The sequence below is a fragment of the Athene cunicularia genome (assembly GCF_003259725.1).
Source record: "Athene cunicularia isolate RWA chromosome 28 unlocalized genomic scaffold, athCun1 chr28_part1, whole genome shotgun sequence".
NCBI lineage: Eukaryota > Metazoa > Chordata > Aves > Strigiformes > Strigidae > Athene > Athene cunicularia.
The window spans coordinates 1,468,775-1,480,117 of NW_020799139.1; positions in this window are offsets into that span (position 1 = coordinate 1,468,775).

Below are 11,343 nucleotides of genomic sequence, written 5' to 3' on the forward strand. Positions count from 1 at the left end.
TTTTCAAACAGAAATAATAGCCCAGAGCCCGGCAGCTGAGCCCTCATTCACGTTTGGTTAGATAACACAAATACTCAGCAGTCCTCACGCAGACGTATCTCCCTGCTCAGGCCTGAAGGCGCTCTGGTAATACTCAGAAATGTTGAGTTACAGCTTTTGCAAAGCTGAAGAGAACGTCTGTGCTACCTGGTCCAGACTGCTAGAAAGTTCTTAGCAGATGCAAGTCAAGAGAATCAGTTTGAGAGGCCTGTTCGCCTTCAAGCAAACAGTTCCATCGGTGAAACTCCTTGTTTCACCAACTCCACGGATTGTGGAAACAAAGGAGCCACTAAATCCGTGCTTTTCCTGGCGCATATACTGTCAGCTCGTCTCTTGTCACACATCTCTTTTCACATGCACATTTTACTTTCATAAGCTTTGAGACATTACAGATTACTGGCTTTATCAAAAAAACTTTGTAGAACATTTATAAACTCGAGAGGAAAATTCAGCATCATCCAGACTATGGGTTATGGGTTGGTTTTTTTTTTTTTCACTCCTAGAGAAATGGAAAAATGGCATGTATACAGGCTCACAAGTGGTGGGAAGCCCTCCAGAAAGATGGAGTCTGGAGACTAATCCAAACCTCTGGAGTTTTCAGGAAAATATCAGACCAGAAATCTCACAGGAATGAACTGGCTCTGGAGATTTCTGGCAATTCCTCCTCCTGACCCCACCCAAAGCTGAAAAACAGCCACAAAAGCAAATCTAATCTTTTTCACAGTATTTTTCAGTATCACGGTCTGTGTAAAGATCCAGACTAAGTCCTTGCTTCATCTAAACCGCTCTTCCCATCCAAACATTGCAAGGACACATACTTAGCCTAATTGCGATGGTCGCGGAATTACTCTACTTTTAATTCCACATGGAAACTAGAAGTTTGATCCTCTGTGTTTGCGCAATGCAATAAAGGCCAATTGCTTTTGGCTAGCACAGCAGTCAGCTTCTTCCATTAACCTTTATTCGAGCCAAAACACTTTGGGTGTAAGCGACATCGAGTTCCTGACACAATGACGGCCAGAGAAATACCTATCATGAGAGCGGAATCCGAGAGCTCTCCCTTAACTCCAGCTGCCTTGTCTCTCCTTGACATCTTTTCAGTCTTTGAATGCTTTCTGCACAAGCCATTACACCCTTCAACACTTCTTCCAGGAAAGCGCACACAATTCCAGGAACCCCACGCCTCAGGTGAATAAATAGCAATGGCAAAAGCAACTTTCTACTGGCAAGGCAGGAGACAATGTTGAAACTTTGAGTCTCTATACACAAATGCAGTAAAAGCTACCGTGAAGGCCAATATTTCCCAAGGAAATCAAATATCAATGCATGGTTTGGATAGGAGATCTTCTGGAAAGAGTAACGAACATGTCTAACCCTCTATACTCAGCAAAATCTGATCTCACAGCCTGAGATCATTTGCTGGCTCCAAGTCACATCTGGGAGTTACTCCTAACACAGCGGGAAGAGAAGTTGTTTCTAGGGAGATCCAAGTTCCACTTCTAAATCTCCCTATAAAACAGGAGCTTTTGCCATTTAATACTGCAGGTGCCCCCTCCCTTTCTTTTTTTTTTTTTTTTTCAGATGAGGTTTGTGGTGGCCTCTAGTGGAATAGGGAACAAATGGCATAAAAAGGGAAAAGGAGGAAGGCATGTGCAGCCTCCTACTAAACTGACCAGGCCTTTGGCTGTTCATAGCTGAATTCCGTGGGGATTTGTTTAAAACTACTTGCTAGTAAAGGGCTAATCTCTGTCCCCTAGCCTGAGAGTGATCCGTCAATTCAGACCACCTGCAGCACCGTGATGGGTCATCCCATAAAGAAAAAACCTATAACACAGTTTTAAAATGATATTTTTGATGTTTCCTGATGTTCATCAAGTTGTCAAGTCCACAAGAACAGTATCCCTTGTTTCGTTTGTGCCTTTCTGCTTCCTCAGTAGAGGAGGTGGGTGCAGGTTACAACTGGATTTGTTTGGAGCCCCAGTCCAAGATCTGCCCAGGATCACAGCGGGCCGTTCCCGCGCAACAGCTAGCCCAAGACTTGGCTTCTGACTTCAAGACACATGGAGCGATCATGAGTGAATCCACTGTTTGACTAGAGTTATAATTCCTTCCTCCCTCCACTTCCTAGTAAGCCCTCACGCTCATAGAAAATACCCAGTTATTTACCTTGCCACTCCTCAGGATTATTCTAATATGGCTTTTCCATCATGACCTTGCATGCTTTGGACTTTCCACAGCTCTTTATTACCCTGTGCAACTTCTCCTGCTGCAGAGGTTCTTCTGCATCTTGGCTAGTGGCCTTGTGTTGCTCTTGATCCAAAAGAGTTCATTGCCCAATGTTTAACATTACTTTTTTGTTTAAATGACATCATTACTAAAGCTCTATTTAGAATTGTTGCTCTCCAGACTTTCTTCATAAGCTTTTTGCAATCACCCCTTCCAGCAAAGTCATATACTAAGCTGCTGCCAGGAAGGTGGCCTCATATGTATCTTGTCTGAGACTGGAACGCCACTTACCTGCCAGAAATCTTCCCATAGCACCTCTGCTCTGTCTTCACACTATAGCCGAAATCAAGGTCGCAGGATCTAGTTTGACATTTCGTTTTCTTAATAACATTTGCTAACAACCACCTAAAAAAACTTCTGGGTTTCCTCCATATGACATAAGGCTCATGGATTTCTGGGACCAGAATTGAGAAGCTGTTTGAAAACTTCTGTTTGATCATAAATCAAGCTCAGTAATTACCTTTTTACTAAAAACAGCCCCAGTTCACAGTTTCCAGACTCCACAATGGGTTCGTAGCGTTGCCACGAGCCTTGCTCAGGGTCCAGGAATTCAAGTAAACTCCACTTTTATTACAGCACCTGTAGCAGCTTCTGCAACGTGAATCTCCAGTGGCACCAGTTGATAATTGCTGGTCTGCGTGACACTGAGGGGACAGCGTGAAGGACTCGCTATCTCTCTGTCTTTTCAGAGCTCTTTCAGCACCTTTCCGTTTATTTACTGGCTGTCGCCCCGGCTGCCTGCCACCACGGTGTGCTGCCTCCTCACACAGCCCATGGCAAAGGCAAAAGCAAAGGTTAGCTGGGTAGTTCAGCTGGAAGTGCCATTGAAATCCTGGTAGAAGGCAGATTGGATCAGGTCCTGAGGCGTTGCCATCAGGGTGCTGCTGCACCCAAGCCAGGCTGGTGGATCTTAACTCATCCAGCCTGAGGAAGTCTCTGTAACCAGCATGACCAGGTTGGGGTGAATTACTCCACCTCTGCCCTGGCTTGGGGCTTAGGCTCGTAGCTGAGGAGCAGGTTATGAAACTGCACTGAGAAAGGGAACAGCAACAACCCTTAGCAAAGGAACTACGTGAAACACTCCTTAACACCGATCTGGTGGTGGGAAACCTTGTTTCGAGCAAGTAGGGGCAAATCCACTGGATTTTGAGGCCACTGTGTTCAGACTTGGATCAGCACTGGTGTGACCAGCAGGAGCAGGGAGGTGACAGTCCCCCTGTGCTCAGCACTGGTGAGGCCACACCTGGAGGGTTGTGTCCAGGTTTGGGCACCTCAATCCCAGAGAGATCTGGAGGGGCTGGAGCGAGGGCAGAGGAGGGCAACGAGGCTGGGGAAAGGCTGGAGAATCAATCCTGTGAGGAGCCAGGGAAGGAGCTGGGAGTGTTCAGTGTGAGGAGGAGGAGGCTGAGGGGAGCCCTCATCCCTCTCTGCAGCTCCTGACAGGACATTGCAGAGAGGCTGGGGCTGGGCTCTGCTCCCAGGGGATCAGGGACAGGACAAGAGGGAACGGCTGGAAACTGCCCCAGGGGAGGGTCAGGCTGGGCAGGAGGAGAAAATGTTTCCCAAAAAGTGTGGTCAGAGAGTGGAACAGGCTGCCCGGGGAGGGGGGAGTCCCCATCCCTGGGGGGGTTTCAGGGCCGTTGGGATGAGCTGTGGGGGATGTGGGGTAGGGGAGAACTTTGTCGAGTTGGACTCGATGATCCCGAGGGGCTTTTCCAACCTGAAGGATTCTGGGATTCTGTATAATCAACTGAAATGTTCACTCTCAGGAGTACCGTTAAAATCTGGGACCCCACCGTCCTCTTGATCTTTTCCTGTGCTGTTTGATGAAATTCCACCACTGGCCTGGGTACATTTCCAAGGAACTCATGACTTCTGGGAAGGCATTACAAAGCTACACTGTAACCATTCATGACCTGTGCTCAGTGCTGGCTTGGTTCCTCCTCAAATCCACAGCATTCTGCAAAGAAAACATTCTTTCCACTTCAAGTAAGCTTCTCCATCCTGAAACCAGTCTGGTTCAGGCACCCAACCTCTCCTTGCCCTGCACTCACCCCCAGACATCAGAAGTACAGGCCTTCTGATGGAAGAGCTTCCATGATGGCAAAACAACTGCAACACCATCTACATCCTTCCTTTTTTTTTTTTTTTTTCTAGGCAAGAAATAAAGAAGAAGCAACTGTTAACATTCTGAGCCTTACCTATAGCTGCTCCTATGAATGCGTGAAAGTTCTCACACTCATTGTTTTCTGAACCTTTCATATTTGCAATGAAAAGATAACGCCTAGCTGGTGAATTCTGTGTTTCACATCAAAAGGAACTGGGATGTCCTTGAAAAATCCAGAAAGGATAATTCTTGAGAGCTGGAAACCAGAAAATGAAATGGTTCATCTTTCAGGACAAGGACCTTCCTGGATGCAGGTGTTTAGTCCAGCAGGAATCTGAACCACACCTGTTAAGTAGTGAATCACATTATATGGCTAAACACACATTCTTACATGCGTGTTTAGATACCCCCCTCAGCAAAACCCAAAGGGCAACACACCTAATTATTGGATTGCTTACATTATTTCATTTTTAAGACAAGTGCCAAATTAACAGACTTCTCCCACAGCAGGAAGAAGGATTTATTTGGAAGGGTTTAGTTTACATGTAGAGAATGCAAGTATGTTACTCAAAAAGCAAAGAAAAAGACAGGGTGGGACTCAAACCCCTCTTTTTCAAATGATTTGCTCTCTGAAGATAGTCTTTATAAAAACAACCTCAGATTTAACCCTGCGCATGCTGCCTTCCCCAAAAGTTAAAAACACGTCTGTAAAGCAGGAATGCTTTGAGGAGAAAGCAAGCTGTTACCACATGAGAAGTCATGTTGCTAAAACTCAAAGCATTTATAAATTTAAATGAGACACAAGGGATAACCTGAAAATTCACCACTCTTCTATTTTCCCCACTAAAACAGAGGGAGGAACACCAGTCCACAAGATTCAAACACACATCAAAACCCTTTGTGAAGTACTGGCTTTTACATTATACTGAAATAACCTCACTGCTTCTCCATCTGCCTAGGATAACTGCCAGAAATTAAAACAAAGAAACATGTACACTCTTTGTAGTCAATCAAGGGCTTCAAAATTTGTTTTGAAGCTCAGATACAACAACATCTGGTTTGAAGAAACCCCATTTAAAGAAACGTTGATGCCCCTTTAGAAACCTAATATTTTTTAACAAGTCTGCTCCTTCCAGAACTCCTACCAAAGACAGATTTAATAGGTAACAGATACTCTCAAACATCTTCTTGAATATATCCATCAATTCCAGCAAATCTTTTTCTTGGATTTTATAAACTATGCCTTTTTGCTAGCGATCTTTAACTTCTGTGGCCAGTTAAAGAGAAGTAGATCACCTCACATTGTACTTTTGCAACCAAAAACCCGCAGAAAGCCAGAAGCTCTGTTCATAAAAAGATCTTTCCCCTACATTAGTTCCTTGAATTCAGATTCTGTGCTAACGTGGCATTGTTTAGGATGAACACACATTTCAGCTATTTTCAAGGAGTGGGAGTTAGAAAGGAGTTTAATACATTTTTGGAGAGAAGGACTTCAAATTTTATACTGAAGCAAAGTACTTTTAATTAGTATTTTAATATTAAGTTACCTTTTCACAGTTTATTAGTTTTTAGTATCCACTTAGCTTAGACAGGGAAAAAAAAAGCTGGTTTATAGCACAGAGTTTATAGCTAGTTTCATTCACTGGCTTTCATATACTGCTATTATCTTTTTATGTCACTCATCATCTTAATATCTAAGTACCTTCTTCATTCAAGATCACTGAAGAAATGTCAAGATCTTTTCCTTCATTGTTTTAAATTACCTACCCATGACTTGTTTCAGGAATACTTTTTATAGCCACAATCAAACCTGCAGGTAAATCAGTTGAAAGGGAAATATTGCACAGTTTCCTGAAGGATAAAAGCATTGAGACTCTGCTGATAATGAGTAATAAATAGCCCTTTTCTGTGAATTTTCTGTAGTACATTACTCGTACTCCTGAAATCAAAGCTGGGTTGCATTTACTGTTGCACTTAGATTTCTGGCACCTTAGAGAAATTCTTACATTTACACAACAATACTTTTCTGATACGCTTTTAGCTTGTGAAAACATTCTGTGCATTAAAGGGCTTTTAAAAAAATGACCGTTCAGCCTAGTACCACTTGAAGAGATCTTTTAATGTGATGTTAAAATACCTGTCGTATAAATTCAGGCATTAAGACTGAAGTCCCTAAAGCTATAATTAAAGAAAGAAAGAAAGAAAAAAAGTCCTTATTTCTACCTTACTCAAAACAGCCCTTTCTCACAGCATCACTGTTCAGATCCCATACAGCAGCATGCCCAGCTAGTGGTGCCTCTGTCTCACCGCGGCTGGACTAAAGCTGTACTGACATTAGGGATTAATAGACTGCATATCCTTAAACATACACGCTGCATTACTTTCAATCTAGTGCATATTAAGACTGTGCTTTTTAATTCCACAAGAGCCCAATAAACCCTTCAATATTTACTTAAGGGGATTTTATGGTCCTCTTGTTTCATGAAGGCATTTATATGAGCTCTGATCTTAGGACATTTGCATCATCAGCCATTAATTTGTGAAAATTAAATAAACAAAAATAGCTCCATAACCTTCTTCTCCACATGCCTACTAAATGCTGCAGTATTTGTTGGTCCAGCAGTTAGAGATGGAACAAAAATACAGCCAGACCAACCGCTCCCTGTCCCAACACTACTACAGACATTCCAAGAGGAAAAAGCTGAGGAAAGAATATGAAGTTCTGGGAAAAGATCCATTTAAACTATTTAATGCTTATTATCACATTTTCTAAGGTCTATAAAGCTTTTTAAAGATTATATGGGATGAAGGACTCTATAGAAATGTTATAATCCCAGAAGATCTTCCTAAACAAAAGGAAAATGTATGTTGCTATGAACCTGCGTTTTTTTTTTTTTTTTTTCCCCCCAGCGCTGCATTAGCTTTCCTTCTATGTCCCTCTTGTGGTAACGGAGAAGAACTGTAACATCTGCAATGGAATACCTAATTTATATCCTTAAAAATTTTTTGCTTTGTTGCTGCATTTTTGGTGCTTTTTTTTTTTTTCATTAGAAGAAATTCTTTTATTGAAATTTTGTCATTGTAAAAGGGAATAGTTTTTCTTTAAAAAAAACCCAACAACAGGTATTTTCTTTTCCATGTACTCGTACTCAGGCTAGGTAAACTAGGTAAAATCGTACAGAATTTTCATTTGAAGATTTGTTTTAGCGAAGAAGTGAGCCAAAGAAAAAACAGAGAGACACAAAACGAAGAACTTTTAAAACAATATGAGCTACCTGAACATTAAAGAACAAAGAAACAGAGATGTGAAGTGGCAGAGCAGATAATAAAGTGATTAAATATGCAGAATAAATTTACTGATTGCATTTATCATTCTACAATATATTGGTCTATTGCTACAGTACTTATTATAAAGCTACTTCACCATCGGGTGTGTAATGTGTGAGCATCCCTTAAGCATTCTTTGTCAAGAACATCTGATCTCTGCTTCATACTCATTTCCCCCTAACCTGAATTGTTTTATCCCAAGATAAAAATACACTTTTTTTTTTTTTTTTTTAAATCCAACCCTGTCATTTGAAGTAGCAGTTTTGCAAAGAGTCCTCACACTCGGTTTGATTGGCTCTGGACCCCTCACGTCACGATGACACTTTCTAGCACTATCTCCATGGCTTGGAGTTTGCAGAGACCAATCAGTTCATTCCTTTTCTTAACAGCTTGTTTTCAGCCCTCTCTTGTGCAGTCCTGAGTGGAGGAGGCTATCAAATCCCAGTGCTAGTGTGTCTTGGAATTGAAATGAGTTTCAAGGAAAGTCCTTTGGCAAAGCCAATTATTTTGAGTCAGGACTGTTATTTCTATCAACACTCAAACTGCTGTATGCATTAGTTTTACACTTATAATCATGAGGAACCTTTACTATCACCTCCTCAGGATAATCACCTTAAACCTTTTAGCTCATGGAAGCAAGCAGAAAGCATCCTTTTTAAAATTAAATTCACCCACATTTGTTCTCTTGGATAGATTCTTATGGCTAAGTATGTCCTGTGAATTCCAGCTTCTAACTATGCATAAAAATGGTAAAGCAGCAACATTTTCAGAGAATGTGTTCCAATTTTCTGAAGTGTTACCTTTTTAAATTTCATATTGAATGCACAACAGTAAAGACCAATGAGTCAGAGTACCATCTCTCTGCATTAGCCCAGACTGAAAAGGAGAAAACTTTCGCAAAATATGGCTTACACAAATATTGTCTAGGAGCTTTGTAGTGTAAGCTGCATATGTGCCTCCATGTTCATCTTTAAAAACACCAAAGTAGTCCAGTTTCCAGCATGCAGTGAACTATGATTAAGCAATAATGGCATGAAATTCAAATGTACCCTCTTCACAAGCCATGCCTCTATATTGGTATAAAGACTAATCACAGGCTCTGTTTTTAAACGCAGTAACCAGGAGCCCAATGGGCCACCGCTAATTCCCAGTTTGATCCCTCGTCTAAATACATCAAAGCGACCTGCAGGGTTTTATTCCCTCTGGTTTTCCTTTCGCAGTGGGTGACAGGGGAGCAGCCCCGCCGTGGGGTGGGGGATCTCCTCGGAACCTTCCAGCTTCAGCACCTCAGACAGCAGCACCATCCTGTCCCAGACCGCGGCCGAGGGTCCCTGGTGCCTCCATTTCAAAGACAAATTTACCTTCTGATGGCATCGTCAGCTAAAGGCCTACAATTTTCAGCGAATTTTCCAAAGAACTTCTCTTTAAAAGCGTTGTTATATTCTGTATTGCGTAGGGGAAAGGGAAAGAAATCCAGCAGCGCATCAAAACTTGGATCTGTTTCCAGAACTTCTGAGGATTCTGTAAACCAGCCAAATGTGGCAGGTACGTTGAGTTTATTAATAAATAAGTGCTCACACCAAGCAGCCTACATGGTTTTATAAACTTCTTCTTCAATTCCGCTTTCATCTTCAAGGATTTCCTATTTTCTCACAGTTATGCTTTCCTTTGAACTACGAAACGTCAATTTCTGGTTTAGGAAAGCACCACTTTAGTTCACCCACAGCTGCTTTCCAACCAAACTTTCGGTGGGTTTTAATTCAGTTGTGTTTCACCTTTAGGAATCAAGAGTCTCAACATTCAAACTGTCTTGTAACACTTATGCATACCCTGACTTACCTTGACGTCACCACGTTAAACTGATGTGACAGGCGCAATTCAGCAATCAATTTTCCATTCTGCCTTTTGATTTTAGTGGCTTGTTGGATTAACCTACTTTAACCTGAATCCTGAATTAGGATACATTTATAATAAAATATTGGTACAGTCTACTCTTCCTAGAGGCTTGAAGCTAAAGATTAATTCAAACAGTCTATATGCAGAAGTGATGACTCCTGTATTCTCTTTTCCCTCCTTTATTTAGTGCACAATATTCCTAGGACATTTTCAGGCTTTTCAGTCTTCATCTAGATCTTTTCAGCCTAACAGTTGCAAATTGGTACATGATGTTTCAGTTCCAGGCTTTATCCTACACCAAAAGCAAAAATAAAATTAAAGTTACTTATAAAGGAAGATACATATTTGCATCTTATAGCTGAAGGCTTTAGTAGTGAAGAGGGACTCTATCTAGCCTTTCACATCAGTGCTTTTCAGAACACACAGAAGTTATCTTAGGAGAGATTTGCTGTGTGCTAATAAAAGGATGTTGAGGGCACTCACATCCAAAACTTTGCTTATTTATGGGTAAAAACATATGCTAATCACCTTCTCTGCACAACCTAGGCATTCACCTTCCCTGATCCCAGAGAATCTCCACAGCCAACTCCACTACCCACACCTCACAGCAATTCAGCTTTCTATCACACTGTTACATTAGGTATTACCAGCATAATAGGTATTACAGCTAGGGCAGGTATTACTATAATACCAGATCCTTCTTAATTAACATGTCTGTCTCAAAACACTTAAAGTCCCTGCATAACTCCCTTACCCAGACTATGTTTCTGTGAGACCCTACGCCCTCGTTTCAAACGGGAACACGAGGCAAGGAGGCCACCAAACCAGTGGCTGCAGCTCCAGACTCGCAGTGGCCACAGGGGGATAAAGGGCCCCACATTGCTTCCACGGGGGCAACTGCCACCACATCTCCCCTCACACGAACCTGGTACCGACGCCTACAAGCAGCTGGTGCCTGCAAGCTGAGGCATGTAACAATTAGTGATAAGAGAAGCATTCCATTATACCTTAAATATTAAGAAATTGTTTTGCCAAACATTTGATTTTGTATTTAACAAGGCCTGAGTGATTAAAATGTACAGAGAAGATATCCTAACCTTGAGAATAGATACACCCCGGCAGAAATGCTCAAACAAGGCAGATAAGAAAGAACATCTTGGCCAGACAACAGAGTTGGGAAACATCCCAGAAGAAAAAATTGTCCTCAAAAGACTCGTGACCGTAAAAGGGAACACAGAGTAAGGGGCTAAGTCTCCAAACACCCACCCACGACCACCCGAGAGCCCTGTGCATGCGTGTAGGTTTGCAATGCCAGCAGTACGTAAATGTAATCGATAGGCAGAAAGGTGGAGACTTCCTGGAAAACGTATGAATATTCACGTCTTTAAGGTATATAAAGGATGAACTTCTGGTTCGGTGTATGCATGTTAGGCGGAACGATCCCCCATGCACCCAGCGCCGCAATAAAGAATGCCTCTGCTTTCTAAAGCTCCAAAACGAGTCTTCGGGAGTTCCTCTGCTGGTTTTTAGGGGGCCAGTATCACCACAGGGCTCCCACCAGCCCGCAGAGGCCGCAGCCTCCACAGGGCCCGTCCACCCCACCACAGCCCCCCACCCCACCGGGGCCCACCCTCACCACAACCGCCGTCCCATCGTCCCCCACAGCCCCCATAGCCCCCACAGCCCCC